The sequence below is a fragment of the Prionailurus viverrinus genome, chromosome A1, assembly GCF_022837055.1.
Source record: "Prionailurus viverrinus isolate Anna chromosome A1, UM_Priviv_1.0, whole genome shotgun sequence".
Lineage (NCBI taxonomy): Eukaryota > Metazoa > Chordata > Mammalia > Carnivora > Felidae > Prionailurus > Prionailurus viverrinus.
Genome location: NC_062561.1, coordinates 95,565,192 through 95,584,035, shown reverse-complemented (window position 1 = coordinate 95,584,035; position 18,844 = coordinate 95,565,192). Strand labels below are relative to the sequence as shown.

The window sequence follows — 18,844 nt, the reverse complement described above, 5'->3', positions numbered from 1 at the left end:
CTGTGTAACTGCTTCCAGCTGAGCCACAGCAGCATCTCAGGCACCCCCAGCACACGATGCTCCCAAGCTTCCTCAAAAAACACCTCTCTGCACCAGGCTCGATCCTAAATTATACCCCCAGCGAGGAGAAACCACACAAAACAAATAACACATCCTTCTGAGCTTCCTCCATCCCAAAGGGGAGCAGCTTGGCCCAGTGCAGATCCTCCCCCCACCCCGGCTCCTCTGAGCTCAGACCTCAACACTGGGTCCTCTTCTCCCATTCCCTAACTGGATGGAATGCAGGGCCGGCCCCAGCGTGTGCGTGTCATCAAAGTAAAGGCCCGTTTTAATGGGTGAGTGGAGAAATAGCAGGGCAGAGCCTTTTCTGGCTGGTGGCATCTCTCACTCGCACGTGGTGCTGAATTTGAATAGAGCCGCGGTCCTGCAATGTACTGTAATTGCCCTTTGAGGACAACAGCTAAGACAAAAATATGTTATTTAATCAAGCAGAATTGCTATGCATTTAAAATGGAAAGGAAGCTGCACTCAATGAAAGGGACTCTACTGTGAACTGTCCTAAATTCTCCCCTGCTTTCTTTGCTCAACTAGAGACAGGAAATGTCCTCTTCTTTTCTCGCCAGTGGCTGCTTCTGGTAACACATCCTACTTTAGCTGCAGCTGCAACCAAAGAGGCCTTTACTTGTCCAAAAAGCAGTCTTGTAAATCAGAGACTGAAAAGCCCAGTTATGTTGTGAGCTGTTTCCCCTCATTCAGAATTGTTCACTTCTATATGTTTTCAAGGGTTTCATCCAAGCAAGGGTTTGAGTCTCAAGGACGGACCAGCCATGGTGACCCTTTGGAAGACCGTCTGTCATGTCCTCCCTCAGGGTTTTCTCTATACGTATTTCCATCTTGACTTTTAGATGATATTTTCCAGGCAGACTTCACATGCTCAATTTTCACCCTCTTTTTTGCAACTCATGTCATGAGAGTGCCATACACTCTGCTGCTCTACGTGCTAAAAAGTGAAGATTGTAGCCCTTTTAATTTGTGCTCAAGCACGTTCCCATAATCACTTTGATTATTCTTCTATAACTTTTCATATTCCCTGCCCCAAATCTTAAAAACAGCAGCTTCTGTCTCAGCAGCCTCTTGAAGTTGGAGGCATCCCTCCCTTTACCATTCCCTAGAAAGCGCGAGGCTCCTCAGTGGTGGCACAGAACTATCACATCAGGCCACGAGCCCTAGCATGTGCCATTATTTGTTATGTGTGGCTCCAGATCGCAGATGTGGGAGTCTTGGCCGAGTTCTCAAGAAGAGACGGCTCTGTAAAATTGCTTCGTGTTTGCCCACTGCCAACTTTCTGAAAAACCAAACGGCCTTTCCAGTAAAGCATTAAATATGTCAGCCAAATATCTAGCTGTTGGTTACAATCATTTCCTCTTCACTTCACTGAGACGGGTGGCATGAATCTTCTCCAATCGTTAACTCCCCCAAGGGATGGAGGTTATCAAAGAGTCCAATTAACACTTTGACAGATCATTTTAAAATTCGGCATTGTTCATTCTCTTGGGTCTTATTATGAATATTGACAAAGCTGGAAGCAGTCTACAAATTGTCAGACAATGGTGGCAGAGGTGATTGCATGGGTGTTTAACATGATCACTGTTCTTGTGCTATTAACTCCTTGCCTTGCCCTGTCAAATTCGAGTTTGGTTTTTGACAATTGATTATGTATTTGATGGGGCAATGACAACGGGTTGTTATGCAGAAAAAAAAATTTTTTTAATGTAGCTTAATGTTCCTTTTACCATGATTTTTATGATTTTAATTTCCATTTTGCTCTGAATTGTTTTTCTGTTTTAATGTTCACGATTTATTTCAAACTTCTGTTCTGTTTTGCCAAGCACTGTGTGGTTGGACTTGGTGATGGCGTTCCTCTGTTGGAAAAGTCCAGTTTCTTTTCTGACTCATTATGACGTCCCTTAGCTTGGCCCAATCTGTGATCTCCTCGCTTCTTCTCATTCCCTGATGTGGGTGCCTTAATGATGTCACATCCGTGTGTGCAGCATCTCCTGGGATGCGAGGGTTTCCTGGGTTTTGCGAAGGCCTCTGGCAGGTGCTCTTTCACTGGATCAATTGTCTCATGGGAATGTGACATTTGTGTGCCCCAGCTTTAGGAGCTAAATATACTCTGGAATTGTTTCTAAAATATCACACATTTCCCCGCTAAGCAGAAAATGTGTCCCGCTCACCAGCTAGCTAAGGAGTCAAGTGTCCCATGCCTTTTTTATTCTGGCTGAATAAAGGCCAGTGAGCAAAGGAGCCCACAGCTCTGCTCTGCCAGACATGGTGAACATCACTGGGCTGGTCCCGCTCTGCCCCACCTCATCCTCCAAAAGATGCTGCATTTCCAGAGTATGTTTGCTTGCTGTTTTCTTTCTTTTCCTCGCTGTGTCTTTCGTCCTGATTTAATCCTGTGCGTCCCTCACATTCTGTCAAAGCACCAATCCTCACCTTGCAATCTAACCCCCTTCTGCTACCATTGTTCTCAGCCTCCCCCTTTCAAAATAATAGACCCAAGCCCTCTCTCTGCCCTTCTGTGGAATGTTCCAAGGCTCTTTCCTTCTACACTGTAAGTAGCATTCTGAGGCTGTATGTACACATACAGGCATACTAACAAAGCGTGAGAAGAGGCCTGTGAGGCTCAGAGAAGCATTATCACAGAAAATGAAGTAATTTTCTCTCTCAGTAACTGGCCTTGCCCTTCATTACCCTACTGGCCTTGTCTAACGTCTCTTGTCCTTACTGCTTTTCTTTAAAATTGCCTGATATCTTTCAAGCCCTAGATTCATTAGTAAAAACACAGCCAACTGCACTGTTTTATCTCTGGGTCCCTAGATGTCTGGAGCCGCTAGAGCCAGCCCTTTAATCACCAAGTTGATAAATTGGATGCAGCCCTGGCTACTTCTTTCTTGGTTTTGCCACATTTAAAAATATATATTATTTATTCATCTTATAACCATTGAGGTGGTAATGAGTAGTTACAAAGGGGCTCTAATTACATATGAATAAGAAAGAAAATCCACTTTATTTTTAGATCTGGCTTGTCTCCCCCCACCTCCCTTTCCACAGCAAAAGAAATAAGAGCTTTCTTTTTTAGGTTAGGCAATACTGAAAATTAATAGCCACTCTTGTGCCTCTTGTTTCTGACCAATAGTAATAATACTATAAAACCTTATTTCCAAGAAGACTGGAAGATACGTGAGGGAATTAGCCATGACCGATCTGCCAAGAAAGCTGCGTAGCGTCAATATAATATGTAAATGCTGACCACTGGTGTTAGGTCCCAAGAATAAATCAGAACAGAAGGAAATCCCCTACTTCAGACTTGCGAGAGTTCTTGTGAGCTGTCAGAAAACAGATAAAATGGTCAATCTATACAGAGATGTTCCCATTTGGGTGGAAATGCCAGCACTGTCGTATGCTTATATATTTCGGGATACCTTTAAAGTGAGATGTCACCAATTACATTTAGTTAAGAGGATACACTCACTGCAGACAAGAAAAAGAGGTAGAAATAGAATTTAAATTCGAGATCAAATGAATAATTTAAACTGAAACATACAGTAGATGCTGAGTATGTTTTAATCAATGTACAAGCTATCTGTGTGAGCAATTTTACTTGGGGAAATAATATTACAGTAAGATACATAAAATATGATGAGGAGTATATTGCCCACCCTTCCTAACAATCCTGAATAGAATTTTTTTTTCTTTTTAAAAAAATTTTTTTAACATTTATTTATTTTTGAGAGACAGAGAGAGAGAGAGAGCATGAGCAGGGGAGGGGGAGGGGGGGCGGAGACACAGAATCCAAAGCAGGCTCCTGGTTCTGAGCTGTTAGCATAGAGCCCGACGCGAGGCTCTAACTCACGAACTGCAAGACCGTGACCTGAACTGAAGTCAGACGCCTAACCGACTGAGCCACCCAGGCGCCCCCCTGAATAGAATTTTCTAAAATCACAGAGTTTATCAACAATTCCTCCAACGCAGGGTCACCTACAGCAGTAGCCCCCCCCCCCCCCCAAGTAGGACATGTGGCACCTTACAAGAGATGATTTAGGTGCCTCTGGTGATCCTGGCATTGAGAGTACTGAATCCTGTGGAAGAAGGTCACATCACACCCTTTTTGTTTCTCTTTCAGTCTTCTGGGTTAGGTTGAGGAAGAAGTCTGTTTGAGGCTCTATCATTAACAACTCCCTTAACGTGCTACTCTCCTGCTTTGACAAGAAAAAAACAGGCTTTCGGCTAGGGGCTTCGCCAGGCAGCTGTAGCTAGCTGGAATTAACACTGTTTTGCTTTTAATTACTTTTTTATGGTTACTTCCTATCTATGAAAAGTGACGTGCTTTTTTTTTCCCATTTGTGATAATGATATAAAGTTTCTATCTGAAATCTATTTTAAAGGTAATTTAAATAAAATACTAAGTAAACACGAACGCAGGAAGTGTAGGGATATAAAAATACTAAGCAAAGAGTATGGTCGGTGAGTCTCACTGGAATCACTGAAATTGTGGTACTGTAGTTGCCTGACTAAGCTCTGGGTAACTCTGGCCCGGGGCAATTATAGGAGCCCGGTGAGGATTAAACTCGCTTCTGCCTTTGGAAGGATAAGATGTAGAACCACCACGCTGCCGATGGCTGGGCTCTGAGTGCTGCAATGATACGATCCGGTGCGCTTCCAACTACTGAGCTCTCTGAGTGGGGATGAGAAGTTTGGCCAAGTAGTTGTTTAGAGCAAAATGGATTTAGACTAAAAGGAAATCACTCATTCTAGCCTTGTTAAGCGTCTGGTGAGACTTTAGACCAGCAGTGAGCGCCCGAGTGATGCTTGCAGTGAGTTATTCCCCAAGTTGTGGCCTAGAGAGAGCTGAGCTTCGGCATTTCTGCTGCCAGTCTCCTTTTCTGAATTGGAAAGGACCCGTGCGTGATACAGTGTGTTCCCCTGACCTGGCAATAACCTACCCTTGACCCTTTTTTCCCTGTGCTCTCATTCAAACTCTACCTATTCTGACTCTCAACCCCTCAGAGGTAGGCCTTCCTCATTAACAAGTTGAGAAATCCAGTTTGGGGTGAGTATTGTAGATACCACAGCCTGGCCTTGAGTGCCCTTGCGTTTTAACAACCTCCAATGCTTCAAATCTAATGGATTGGGGAATTTCAAGGGCCCCAGTTCTCTCAATGGGGTAAGTTATTTCTTGGCTCCTATCAAGTCTTATGTAGGTGATCTTACATATGGGGAAAAGTATCACTGATGACAACAGTAAAGGAAGAAAAACAAGCTTCTCTTCTTTGCCTGACTCCTCAACTTGGGCCAGATTTTCTCCGCCATTTCCTCAGTAACATTACCATAACAAAAATGTTTTCTGAGGCGTCTCAAGCAAAATTTATTACTGGCTCCATAGCACAGTGTTGGACGCCAGTAAGGAGTGAGAGGCTACACGAGAGATAGACACGGTTCCCATCCAAGAACCAGTGGACTGCCAGACAAAGCGTGCACACACACACACACACACACACACACCAAAGTGCATCCAGAAAGCCTCTCCGATCACCACTGCCTGTGTGAGCAAGGCAAAAGTGTGCACGGCAGGCTTTAGAAGAAAATATCAGACAACTGAAGACAGCTTGGCTGATGTCAAGGAACTTAGCCCTTGATAAAGGTTTCTCAGCCCCTTTTCTTTAGCCCTTCCCTTCAACCTGCCACTTGACGGGAAGGGGGCAGGGGATGGGGGGCGGGGAGTGAGGTATGTTTGGTACAGGATTCATATTCTAAGGTTTGAGGAAATGCTGCCCAAGTCAGGCTTTTTTGAACAGCTTGAGCTTTATTTCAAAAAGACCTAGCCTGTGGTAATTTGCATAGCTTTTATTAGCAAAACCTATAGTACCACAGTCATTTTTAAATGTGACGGGAGGGCAGTCTCTGAGAATTCAGAGAAAAGGGCTCAGTCTGATGGGGAAGCCTACGAGCGAGCAGGCAGGGGCAAGAGGGTCCAGCTCCCACCCCACACTCCATGACTGACTGCACCGGTGGGAACGGGCATGCTCACAGCCCAGGGACATGACGCAGACAGGGAACTGCCCACCGTCGTTCCAACAACCATTCTGAATTCAAGTTCACTTACGTCTGTTTTTGAATGTTACAGGAAAGCTAGCCTTCAAAGTTCATAACACGTCTGAGTTGCTATTGCTGCTGATGATGAAAAAACAAGATACAATTCTTGAAATTCAGTCCATTAGTATTTCAATTTGTAAATGGCACTATACCCACCCCATAAAGGTTTAGTATCATTTTTATTACTCTCTGTTCAACTATTGTAATCTCCAAGGTGGAGATGGGTCTAAAGAATGTTTGTGGGACATTATTTAGCAGTGACTGAGTAGGGTTACTAGATAAAATACAGAATTCCTAGTTCAATTTCAGATAAGCCAATGATTTTTACTGTAATTATGTCCCACGGATTGCCTGAGACATTCTTATACTAAAACGTTATTGTTTAGCTGAAGTTGAAATTTAACGAGATGTTCTGTATACTACCTGGCTATCCTATTCAAAGAGACCGCTGATAATTTGACTTCAATGAATATATATCTAATCTCTAGATTACAACTATCCTCTAACTCTTAGAAAGCCTAGAATAACCTTTATAAGAGAAATTAAAATTTTCATTCTGTGAAAAATATTATTAGATATAATTTCAGAGAATTATCACCAGAAGTTACATACATGTTTGAAATGTGATAGATTTAAAATTAAAAGATTATCACTGGAAAACAGGCTTTCAAATGCTACTTTTAACTGAGAAAGGCTCAGAAAACAAACTGTTCCTAAACAGGGGCATAGTTAAAACTATTATTTTATTATTATTATTATTTATATGCTTCTCTGTATTTAAAAAAAATTTTTTTAAGTTTATTTATTTTTGATAGACAGAGTACAAGTGGGGGAGGGGCAGAGAGAGAGGGAGACACAGAATCCAAAGCAGGTTCCAGGCTCCGAGCTGTCAGCACAGAGCCCCATGCAGGGCTCGAACTCATGAACTGTGAGATCATGACCTGAACCGAAGTCAGATGCTTAACCAACTAAGCCACCCAAGAGCCCCAAAACTATTGATTCTTTCTAATTCTATTGAACCTCAGGTTTTTATCAACTATAACAGCTGATGTTAACCATATGTATTTTTTTTAATTATATGGCTGCTTTTGTTTTCCATTTCCATGGCGTTAGAGGAAATTAACTGGAATTCAGAAAGCACCAGAAAATATGTTTAATAATGGTGACAACAGCTCCAGTCTCAAAGAAAGGCAAACCAAAAACCTTAATTTCTTTCTTCATACGTTCAACAGACATTCAGCTAATGGTGCTATCTATAAAATGAGTGTTACATTGGATACTGATCTGAATTCGACGTATGTCCTCAACTCAAGGAGATTATAGTTTTTCAGGGGGGCACATGCAGGTGACCTCCTGGCTAGCCAGTGGGGCAAAAGTGAAGTCTGAGAGTAAGAGAGGTAAAGGAAAGAGGGGCCAGTAGAGTTCTGAGAGTGGATTAAGAGAGACATAACTCAGATCCAAGTTCGGGGCTAGAGAAAGGCCTTGTAAAGTATTAAAGGATAAAAGGGAGAAGAAGGACATTTCAAGCTCAGTAAGTGACATGACCAGGACATGAAGTTAGGCAAGTAGAGAGTGTAATGAATGATAAAGAGACAAGTGATGTGCTGTGACCAAAGTGAGAGAGTCTACAGAGTCCAGAATGGGACCGGACATTGAAATGGTGGTCTGGAGCCTTAAAAGTCATGCTAAGGGGGTTGGGCTCTAGCTACAGGCAACGTTGGGGAAGAAGAAGGATGAGTGGGGAAAAGGGATGAAAGGAGGGTGGGAGGGAGGGAAAGGTAGAGATCAAGAGGACGACAGACAAATAATAGAGATCACTCAACAGTATTAGGTTATTAGTTACACATACACAGTAACTTTGGGAATTGGAATTTTGCATTCGTTTTGGATCTAACATGTCTATTTCTACACATCGTTGGCATTTACCTCGTAGATGTTTCTTGCCAAGCAAAGAGCTCTATCCTAGGTAAAGCCCCCAGCAAGCTGAACTCCAAATCTGGGCTTCTCTGCCTCTTTCATGAAAAACTTGGTTGCACATGGCACAGAGTTTTCACCCAGATCAGACTTTGAAACTGTGAGGGGGAAAGGGGGGGACCTGAGAAAGAATGATAATTCAGGAGCCACCATTTATTTTCACTATATTTAATACTTCTCCATCACCTACCAGAAAAGGAGTCAATTTGTAGTCTCTGGCTTTCCTTTGAATAACTGAGGAAAGCAGTATAGTAAGAGGGTCAGGCACTGGGCTTCCCCACAGGTGATGTGGAAGTTTCCATGTAGCATGTGCTGGGGAGGAGGGCAAGGACTGGGAAACCCGTGTGGAAGGCTCGAATTGTACTTGCAGCAGTGTAGGCAGGGACGGAGATTTGATCTAATTAATTCTGTATCCTCCTGACAACTTGCTGAATTTATCTAAGGTCTTGATGAGATTATTGTGGAAAGGGTAGAAGAAGAAAAAAAAAGTTAAATGTCAGCCATGTAGAAAGGTGTTTCATCTCCCTGCCTGCACGCCAATATTTGAATTCTCCTTTTCTAGAGATCCCAACTAAAACTTTTTTTTTTAACCTAACATCCATTGTCTCAAAAAAATGAAGGGCTTAAATTATGATTCTGGAGACTTGAATTTTTTCTTCTAAAATCAGCAACTTAAACCTTAGGGCATTTAAAAAACCAATTCACGTCCTAGAGGTGCTTCTTACCTTTAATCTGTAGCCACTTTTCAAGCCACATCACCCTTGACACGAATTCATTTTACCCCCACCCTTTCCCCTCAATCTTTTTCCATTCTCTCCTATCTTTTGCACAAAAACACGCACAATGGCAAAGTTTTCTGACAGCTTAATGGAACTTTCAAGGACTACAGGGACTAAGTTAGGCATGATCTTATTAACTGAACATCTGGAGTCGTTAAAAATTTGCTCTTTAACTGGTTCAACTGCATGGTGTTCATCTAAAATTTGTTTTGTCCTAACAATAAAATGGTAAAGAGTCCATCTGTATTTTGGATCACGTGTAATAATGGAAACATAATATTAGCTTTATCTCAAAACTTACTGATAGCCTCATGTCCCAGAGTTTAAAAGTAAAACAGACCCACCCCCCCCCCAAAAAAAATGCTTGTTCCAAGTTTCACTTTGCAAACCTCACTGCTCCATAGACAAAGTGGTCCAGTAAGGGCAAAAGAGTGGAAAGTAGGAAATTTCCTGAAGACAGCTTCTCTTTCTTGACATTGGACATGAGAACGGCCCCAAAAGCTGCAAGCATTGCTCAGAATGCATAACTCACGTCCTTACCATAAAGAGAAAGAGGCCGGAAAAGCTGTATTTGCGCACCGGGCCCAGGGAGACACAGGCGGTGCGAGGGACAGGTCAAGAGGCCTGCAAAGCGTTTGGGCTGCGTTGCCGGCCTGCACGGAGCCACACAAGCTGCAGCACATGTAAGTCTCCCAGCACCTTCAATGACAGAAAGGCCCTCCAGTACACTACTGAAAATTAGGTGGGCTATCCTCAAACATACCGAGTGCACAGTAGACGGGATCTTAATCGGTGTCAGAAAGCTAATTACAGGCAGTGCGGAGGTTTGTCATCTTTAATTAATGTTTCTTAAGCTCTTGTAAGCCTACGGCCTGGGAACCGTCTTTGTGAACAGATTCATTTTTAATGGGATAATAGGAATTTCCCACTCCACTTATTTGTTAAACTTCATAATTTTTAAAAGGATGCATTCTTTTTAAGTATGTTTCTGCAATTACATTTCTTCACCGAAGGCAGAGGCAGTCATGAACTGTATAGAAATAATGGAAGTTTGGTATAGTCACCATTGACAGTGCTTTATTAGGAGGGAAAATAGTGTCAAGAAATTTATAGGGCAGCAATCTGCATTATGCCTAACCTTTTGGACATATTAAAGCTTATCGTTTCCAGTCCTGCAGGCTCTTGTTATTCATAAATAATAGATAACACTGGACACAATCATCTGACATTTGTTAAGGCAATAAATATACCCTAAGTGCTGATGGGTCTTACATTGCATGATTTAAAAAGCACACAGCAGAAATTTAATGTAACTTAAAATGTCTTATATAATTCTATGGATTTGCAGATTCAGTTCAACTCAGCAGATCTGTAGGCACTAAGCTCTGCTGAGTACACTGTTGTGCTAGGCATTTTTAATATTATAAAGCAGGACCTTGGTTTGGGGAATGAGCTCCGGTCCCTCCTTCAATCCAGAAATATAAGAGAATTTTCCTGAGCTGCTTATTCTCGCCTGATCATGCAAAAGTAGGAGGAAAGACGCCCTGAACCACCACTATCTAAGGTTGCTTGGTGGCGATGCATTGTTTGAGCGGAGTCGGTGCAAGGTGACCTAAGACTGTAGGCCTCCAACGGAGGTGAGCTCCCCAGAGGACCTGCCTCCTCTGGCCCTGGGACTCAGTTCTGACTGGGCCTACCCAATCTAGGACATATCTGGGCTCTGTAGTACCAACCACTACCTGATGGCCTCTGTGACAGAGATGGGGAGCCTCAGAAATTCCCCTCTGTGTCTTCATGCTGGGGCAGATAAAGAGACAACAGGCATTTTTCCAAAAGCTCTCTGCTCTAGCAAATTGGGCTGGTTCTCTTACAGCAGCGCTGCTGTGTTTTCGGCCATATGTCAAGCTTCTGTCAGGTACCAAGGGAAAGTGTGAGGGATTTGTTTGTCTAACAAAATCACGTCAATTTCGTATTCTTTGTCAGAATACGGTAACCGCAGTAAAGAACGGTCATACCCGAGACCCACGAAAGCCTCATACTTTGACCACGGAGCACCACATTTATTTATTTATTTTAGAAATCATGTTGAAAGTCTGGCAATGCATTGCCTCAGTAGTCCATGAGGCTGGACTTTAAACGTTCGTTTTCTGGCATACCATTCGTGTCACGCAGGGCAGTGTTGCTCAAGTTTTAGTGAAAATAAGAATCATCTGGAGGCCTTGTTAAAACACAAATTTCTGAGCCCCAACGCCAGAGGTTCTGATTCAGAAAGTCTGGGTAGGACCCGGGGATTTGTATGTTTAACAAGTTCCAGGTGATGCTGGTATCGAGCAACACTGATTTGGGACACTTTCCAAGTTGTTATGTGTTATCCTACTTAAGGTCCTTCTCTAATATTTTGTTTTATATTTTTATTTTTAATTTTTTAACGTATATGTTATGTTTGAAAGAGAGAGACAAAGCATGAGTGAGGGAGAGGCAGAGAGGGAGACAGAATCGGAAGCAGGCTCCAGGCTCTGAGCTGTCAGCACAGAGCCCGATGTGGGGCTCGAACCCACGAACTGAGAGATCATGACCTGAGCTGAAGTCGGACGCCTAACCGACTGAGCCACCCAGGCGTCCCGTTTTTTTTTTTTTTTTAATCTTGACTTTTCTACTCTTGGCTGACACAATCAAACCCTACCAAAGTGTCATATTAAAACAGTCTACCTTGGACCCTGTACAAGGCAGGTAACCTGTCCGAAATTCTAGAAACACTTCCATTACAGTACATTGACCATTAACAAATGTCCTGCACAATGCCAAGTGCTTTACATGCGTTCATTCGTTTAATCTATTAAATCCTTCCAATGACACCCATCTGCTAGCCAACACCACTAATGCTCAGAGAGACTAAGTGACTTGTCCAAGATCACAAAGTTCGTTAGTTCTAAAGCCAAGACTTAAGCCCAGGTCGTTATGTTCATGTTCTTGACCAGTTCATATTCTTCACCAGTAACACCCAGCCTCATTCATAATCCAGATCCCAAGACTGACATCTCCAGCAAGTTTAAGTTGGCAGCTTTAGTATTCAAACAGCCTTGTTTCCTCCTATTTGTGTCGTCTTTGCTTTGTGGAGAAAAAAAATCAAAGCGCTGAAAATAATCCAAAGAATCACCTGAATTTCACAGTATTAGTGAAATTTTAGTGGGAGATCCACTTCCCCATTTTGTGGTTTTGATGCCTTGTGAGAGAGCAAAGGAAGAAGATGGGATTAGAAAGTCGGAAAATAGAAATGTTTTGTCTGGTTTCAGGAGAAACTCCTTAGACACTCGGTTTCCAGTCTAATTAGAAAGAAAAGCTTTATAAAAAAATGAAAATAAACCATGTAAATTTTGCTAAAACTTTGCCCATCTGAAATGATCATCACCTTTACAAAGACAGTGATAGTTCTAACACGTGAAAACACTGACCCACATTTCAGGATATGGCTTTTAAGTTATCTCATCATGACTCCCAATCTAGACTTCAATCCATGCTACGGAGGTAGCATTCCCATTGGTGGTGCCATGTCTAAAAGGGTACAGCAGAGAAGGATCAGAGATGCCAGGGTTTCCACTGACACAAGGGAAAATGAAGCTATTTCTCCTCTAAAAAAATGTGAAATAGAACGAACTTCATGCTCGTTCTCCCTTTTCTACCTGTGATGGCATCACAACAACAATTTTAAAAATGCATCAATTTGAAAGGTAAGAGAACTGGAAGTAGATTCACCCACAGACAACCACAGTAAGCACTATTTCAATATGTGAGTTTTAAAACAGCTTCTGAACTGAGGATATTAAGCAGCCAGGAAGCTGCCTCTACTTTGGCATGATCAGTCATTAATTTCATACATCTTGAAGACCATGGCGCCTCCTAGTACCTAATCTTCAGCCTGCCAGGAAAAAAAAAAAAAAAAAGGACAATAAAAAGGAAAAGGAAAGTTTGAGTTATAAACTCTGAGCCCATTTCCAAGGCTGCTGACAGTTCAGTTTATTCTTAAGCCATCTGGATCACGTTATGCCCCAAGACAAGAAGAAGGCTCCTTCCTGCCGAGATAACCACAGAGAGTTCCCACTGCGTTTTCAGTATGGTCATCTCCATCGGGTGGGGCATGGCTTTGAGGATAAATTGTCTCCAGTGAGGGTTTTTCCCCTATTTGTTTTCTTCTCTCCTTAACAGGGATTACAGCCTGTCCTCTGTGGTTAGCATCCATGATGCCTGGCCTATGATTGGTTCATTCATTCATAGTGCCTTGTAGGACTGTCAGCCTGGCATTCTGTTGCAATAAGATTTTCAAACAAGAAAAATTGGGTTGTTAGATTCCATTCACCCAAGTTGTTATGAGGATTTCAAGGAAATTGCAGGCTTGTCTTACTATAAAGGAAAATCAAGGGTTTATTTTTAGGGGATCCTACTCCGGGGGCTTTTCTTGGTGTTTTGCCATCTTTGTTAGCTCTCAGACCCAACACGAAACTCTCTCTGGCTCCGCGGCGAAGGAAATGTCCATTCTCCTTTTTGCCTTTGCATATGTCTCTAAAGGACACAGAGAGGCTTTGTTGTCTTTGTGGTCATCGGGTCTGCTTTACACAGATGCCTATTAATCACTTCACTATGGAGACAGACACATCCATCATATCACAGCAGCTCCGAAACAGGCAGTCCAGTGAACAGGGGTGAGAGGGGAAAGCACGCACTTAACCATTTCAAGGTCCTAGCTGCCAGGGGCTCCTATACTTAGCAAGGTAATTGGTGGGGATGGGGAGGGCTCCTCCTTGGTATTTAGCTCAACAGGTGCAGTGATTTTGTGTACTTTCGTTTGTGTGTCTTGTTGCATGCTTTGATAGAACAGACATCTCCCAGCTTCTATAGGATGCTTCTATAGGATAAGTATAGTGGAGAACAAGTTTTAATTTTAAAAAGTTATAGTAAACTCAGGCGGACTACCTGTACTTCTGAGGCAAAGCTGTTGACTCTGAAGCCAGTAGTTTTTTCGAATAATGGAGTCAACGTCGAGCAGAGTAAGCTGGAAGTCAGCTTTCTCAGGCAAGACAACCCTTAGAATTGCAGGTAAATTAACCAAGACTTTCCTTCCAAAACTGGCTTGTCCACCATGTCTTTTTCAGTCATTCAAGGCTTTTCACAGCCTGCTTCCAAATGGTGATCAGCTCTCACTCTTCTGTTGCCTCTACAAGTACTCATGCATTCATTCACTATTTAACAGATATTTACTGAGCACCTTTACGCCTGGGAATTTAGGGGTGTATCTCCCTCCTAGAGAAGAACAAACGTACAGTAATGTAAAGGTGATGAGTTAAGAGAGAGAAGTTAAGGTCTCTGGGGAACTTAGGAAAGAGCTAACCCAGTTGGAAGAAGTTGGAGAAGGCTTCCTCCTTTAAGCCGAGGCCTAAAGGAGAGGGTCAGAGGAGTGGGAGGTGAGCAGGGATATTCCGGACAGAGGGAAGAGACTATGTGAAAGTCCAGAAGCAAGTGAGAGGATGATAGCCAAGTGGCTGGTGTCTATAGCATGAGTGACTAGATGGGAGTTCGACTATCGACCATTACGAACACAGCTTTCACTTCCTTCCCTCTGTGCATTGGTTCTTACTGCTTCAGCTTACTGCTTCAGCTGCCATCCTCCACATCCTTAAGGCCTGCCTTAAACGCTACTTCCTAGGCTGAAGCAGAAGCAGTGTATCTCTTGATGCTTCCAAACACTTTGGATGCTCACATGTGAGCACCTGCCCTCTCCCTTAACTGGATCGCAGGGTTTGTGCCTCCTTCACCTTTGTCTCTCCAAAACCTGGCACAGTGCTTTGGTCTGTGCTCAGGAGATGCCTGCTGAAGGCACCAAGAACATTACAGTCCAAGAGGGCATCTTTTCTGACGTCTGCTGTCCCAGAGCCTGGCACTGGGCTTCCAGGGCAGACTAGGCAATTGTAGAGAACCCAAGAGAAGGGCTACTGGAAACCTTATTGTATATAACAATCTGGTGTTTGAAATTTCAATACGCCTTCATGTGGTCATCGTGGGAAAAGTCAGAATTGTGTTGGACTTCCTTGAAGTTTGTAACTGTTCTTATTTTAATTACATTTTGCAAGGCCTGGAGGGTGGGGTTGTTCATAATCTTTTCATTGCTTCAGCCTCCAAAGAGCTTAAAATTGCCCCTCTGAGACCTCCCTCTGCAACCCTCCAGCATCTAAAAACTCTCTCACCTCAGGGGGAAAAAAGTGAAGATTCTATTCTTTCTCAGTTCTGCCAATTTAAGACATGATTTCAGAGAAATCTCTAAGCCATTGTGTGCCTTACTTCCTGCAATAGGAAGGTGGAAAGAATAACCATTTAGCACCTCATGACTGGTGAGAAATAGTTGGTGGTTAATGAATCAATGCAAAGGCTGTTTCAGATACTGTTTTCATTATATGCCCCATTTTCGACTGGTGAGAGTAAAAGGCCCAGGGGTTGGTAGAGGAAGGCATTTCAATGCCCCAGGATAGAGAAGCCAACTCTTATTGGTCCTCTTAGTTGGGGGGGGGGGGGGGGGGAGGGCAGTGCGGGGAGAGAGATACCTGGAGATGGAGTATGCCACCCTACAAAGGCCCCTCCACTTCCCCAGGATTTCCATGCAACTTCAGAAGCAACGATGTTCAGCCAGCTCCCTTTAAAGAGTTGTATTTGTTTTGAATTATTCAATTATTTAATTCCACCAGAGCACCCAGTTGTTACAAATAACTCATTTACCCTCAACATCTCTTTTGGAATTATCCCAGAATGAATTTCTTTTGATTTTTCAAATAGTTCCTCATTATCATTTTGAACATACACGGAGCACCTTTATAAATTTCTTTTGTCTAATGGATGTTAGTATTATTATATTCTGTTCTATGGATGGAGATCTAATGTGGTTCTGTGACTTCAGGTTATGGTCACTCCGAAAATGACCCACCAACTTTAGAGGCCCACTTAAAAGGGTCTCTACAATGTACTGCAAACCCATTTATTCAATAATCATTTATCAAGTGCCCAACTAAGATCCCTGGTGATAGTAAAGGTTATAAATGCATACAAACTAGAGTCCCTGCCCTCAAGGAGCTGAATCCAAGATTATTAGTCCACCAGAAGTCTATAATCACCGTGTTTTGTTCAACACTTCCCGCTTTTGTTGTTTTACTTACTTCACAATGCAGAACCTACAGGCAGTCCTGAAACAGAGGTATGTGCTCTCTTATGTTGCCTCAACACATCATCCCTTTGGCAGCATTTGGACAGCACAAGGTCTGGAGCTGGGAAGGACAGGTCCGCCCTCCTCCCCAGGGAGACCCATACATAACAAACGGGATGAAATGGAGCAGCTGTGACTATTACTCTTATGCCCTCAGTGAGCTACTAACCCACTTCTCTTCTGTGGCTTCTTTTGACCTTCAGATTTGTCCAGCAAACTACAGCATTTAAGTTCTTTCTTATTCGTCACTTCATTAGATTCTTGCAAGAACCCCGTAAGGCTTTAAGAGTGTGAACCCACGTTGCAAATGAAAAAACTGAGGCCCCGAGACGATAAGTCACCTGCCAGAAAGGTCACACAACAGCAAGCGGGAGCTTAAGACCCCAGGCCTTCGGAGACCGCTAGCGCTGGTTGCACCCCCACCCCTCTGACAAACCCAGTGTGTTTAGTTCTTGACAGTGACCAATGTCACAAAGTTGATGCAATCATTTCCATGAATGCCCCTTTGCCCTTTTCACGATATAAGCAGAAAGCTTTAAGTTTGGAAGGCATTTTCCAAGAATAACTTAGAACTTCTTATCTTCTTGACTGCGCTTTCAACTTAATCTCTGATCTATTTGCAACTTTGGACATGGGATTTCTGAATTTACACAAGCAGATGAGGGAAGCCACCTGCTTCATGGTAGTGATCTCAAAACTGAAGGGAATGCGAGTTTTTTAAGGGCACTATTTACATAACAAAATGAGATGGGGGGCGGGGGAGGGGTGAGACACCATTTTTCTCAAAGGTCAGACCGTACTTGATTTGTTAACAACCAAAAACTTGAACTCAAATGTTATTCCCTTAAAAATGTTCTTCCCAGTAAAAGAGCAAGTGCTTTCCATGAGATTAAGACAGTCAAGGACCTTCAGACATCAAAGAGGAATATTTGGGAACTAAAAGTAAAGCAGCCCTGGATAACCTTGAAACTTTTACACTTTTCCCAATTAAATAATGAATAAAATACATGGGACTGCTTTAGCCTTATTCTTCTTTCCCAGTTCCTCTCAAGCTGAGAGGCAATTTAAATTGTAAAATACCAAAGTCAACTGTAGATAACTACCTATTATAAGTATGCATTTATTGGGAAGACACAGCCCCATAAATAGTGTTGCCAAGAAGAGATCCGTGAAATACCCGCTAAGAAAAATTTACCTAGTTCCCCCCACCCCCACCCCCACCCCATGGGCGAGGTCTACCCTGTGGTTAAAATTCACTGAGATCACCAAGTCAATGAGGGAAATCAAACCCATTTTATTCACAGGTGTACATTTTTGTGCCATTGTATGTAGGTGGTTAAAAATGATGTTCAATAGAACACCAAACATAATCAAAACTGAAAGAAAATCAGTTGCTATTTCAGCATTACAACAAGGAAATGCAAATTTAAGGAAGAAATTTTCATTAGCACAGTTCCTCTGTGACTAGGTATTAAAACAGATTTGAATGCAAGGCACCTCACCGTTTGGGGAGCTCCACGATATAAAAGGTGTGAGTTATAGCTGAATCCCCTGCTGCTTTTTGCTTCTCCGTTTCTACCCCCTTAAAAGTTCACAAAGATAAATCTGGAAATATTTGAGAAGTGTCACATTTGGAAATTATTCAGAATCCTGCCATCTTACAGACTTTTTCCCTGGGGTGAAGTGCCTGCCCTGCCCTTCATTACCAAGGGCATTTGTTTAATCACAGAATCTTTGTTTCTCAAGAGATATCTGCTGCTTCTATTTATTCGCCCCTGAAGTCACAATCCTTTGTCACAGGACAATCATTTCCACAGCAACCAACTGTGATGTCACAACTGAGGGGAGGAGGAATGTTTAGAAAGAAAAGAGAAAGAGAATGTTCTTTTCAACAGGCAAAGGCTTCTGAGTTTTAAAACCAGGGCTTCACCAATCAAAATATTTTAGCAGAAAGATCCCATGACAAAGCTGCACTTCTTCAAGGTCTCAGCTGTGATGGTTACAAAGTATCTCAGCAGAAGTTGAAGGGTTGCATGTTGTGGGTTTAGGAAGGGGTAAGAGTTTCATTTTGCTTCATTCTAATTCTGTGCCAGCAATATCTGCCAGTAAAATACATTAAACATATTCCAGAAAGAGTTGATTTAGTAGATGAAAAATGTTTCTCCTGAGACCAGAGAAGGTACATTTTCTGTCTTACTATCATTTCCATAATAGGAACAATGTTTATATTTCCTCAGCCCATGCAGTGTCTCTAACGTATTCATGTTCTTTCACTCTCCAGAGGCAGGAATTGAGGTATTTGAGATTTTGTTTTTAGCTACTGCATCAAGCACTTAAGATCTGACAATTGTGATGTGTATTCTCACTTGGTATTAAAAACTAAGAGCTTCAGTGTTTCCATTTGATTAGAGTCTCTCAGCTTGGTGGCTGATTAAGCAGGAACAGGAAGAAAGCAACTTTCTTCAAAAATACAGCATCTCGGTTAATGTAGTGTAAGATTATTGACGGGTGTAGTCACATAATTTTTATTAAATTGAAGAGATTAGCTCTGCTGAAGAATCTCACCGTGGCAGCAAACCCTAACTGTAATAATGAGACCTGACGCTTCTCAAACCCACTACAGGGCCCCAAATGGTCTTTTTCTTCCCCTTAAATATTCTTTCAGTTTAAGGAAGGGAAGAGCTTCATT

At 42.5% G+C, this 18,844-nt stretch overlaps 1 protein-coding gene across 3 annotated transcripts in view; it reads left to right on the top strand.

Annotated features, from left to right (window-relative positions):
- Positions 1 to 18,844, top strand: part of SEMA6A (semaphorin 6A) — a 136,466-nt gene that overhangs the window by 112,621 nt on the left and 5,001 nt on the right. The window lies entirely within an intron of this gene.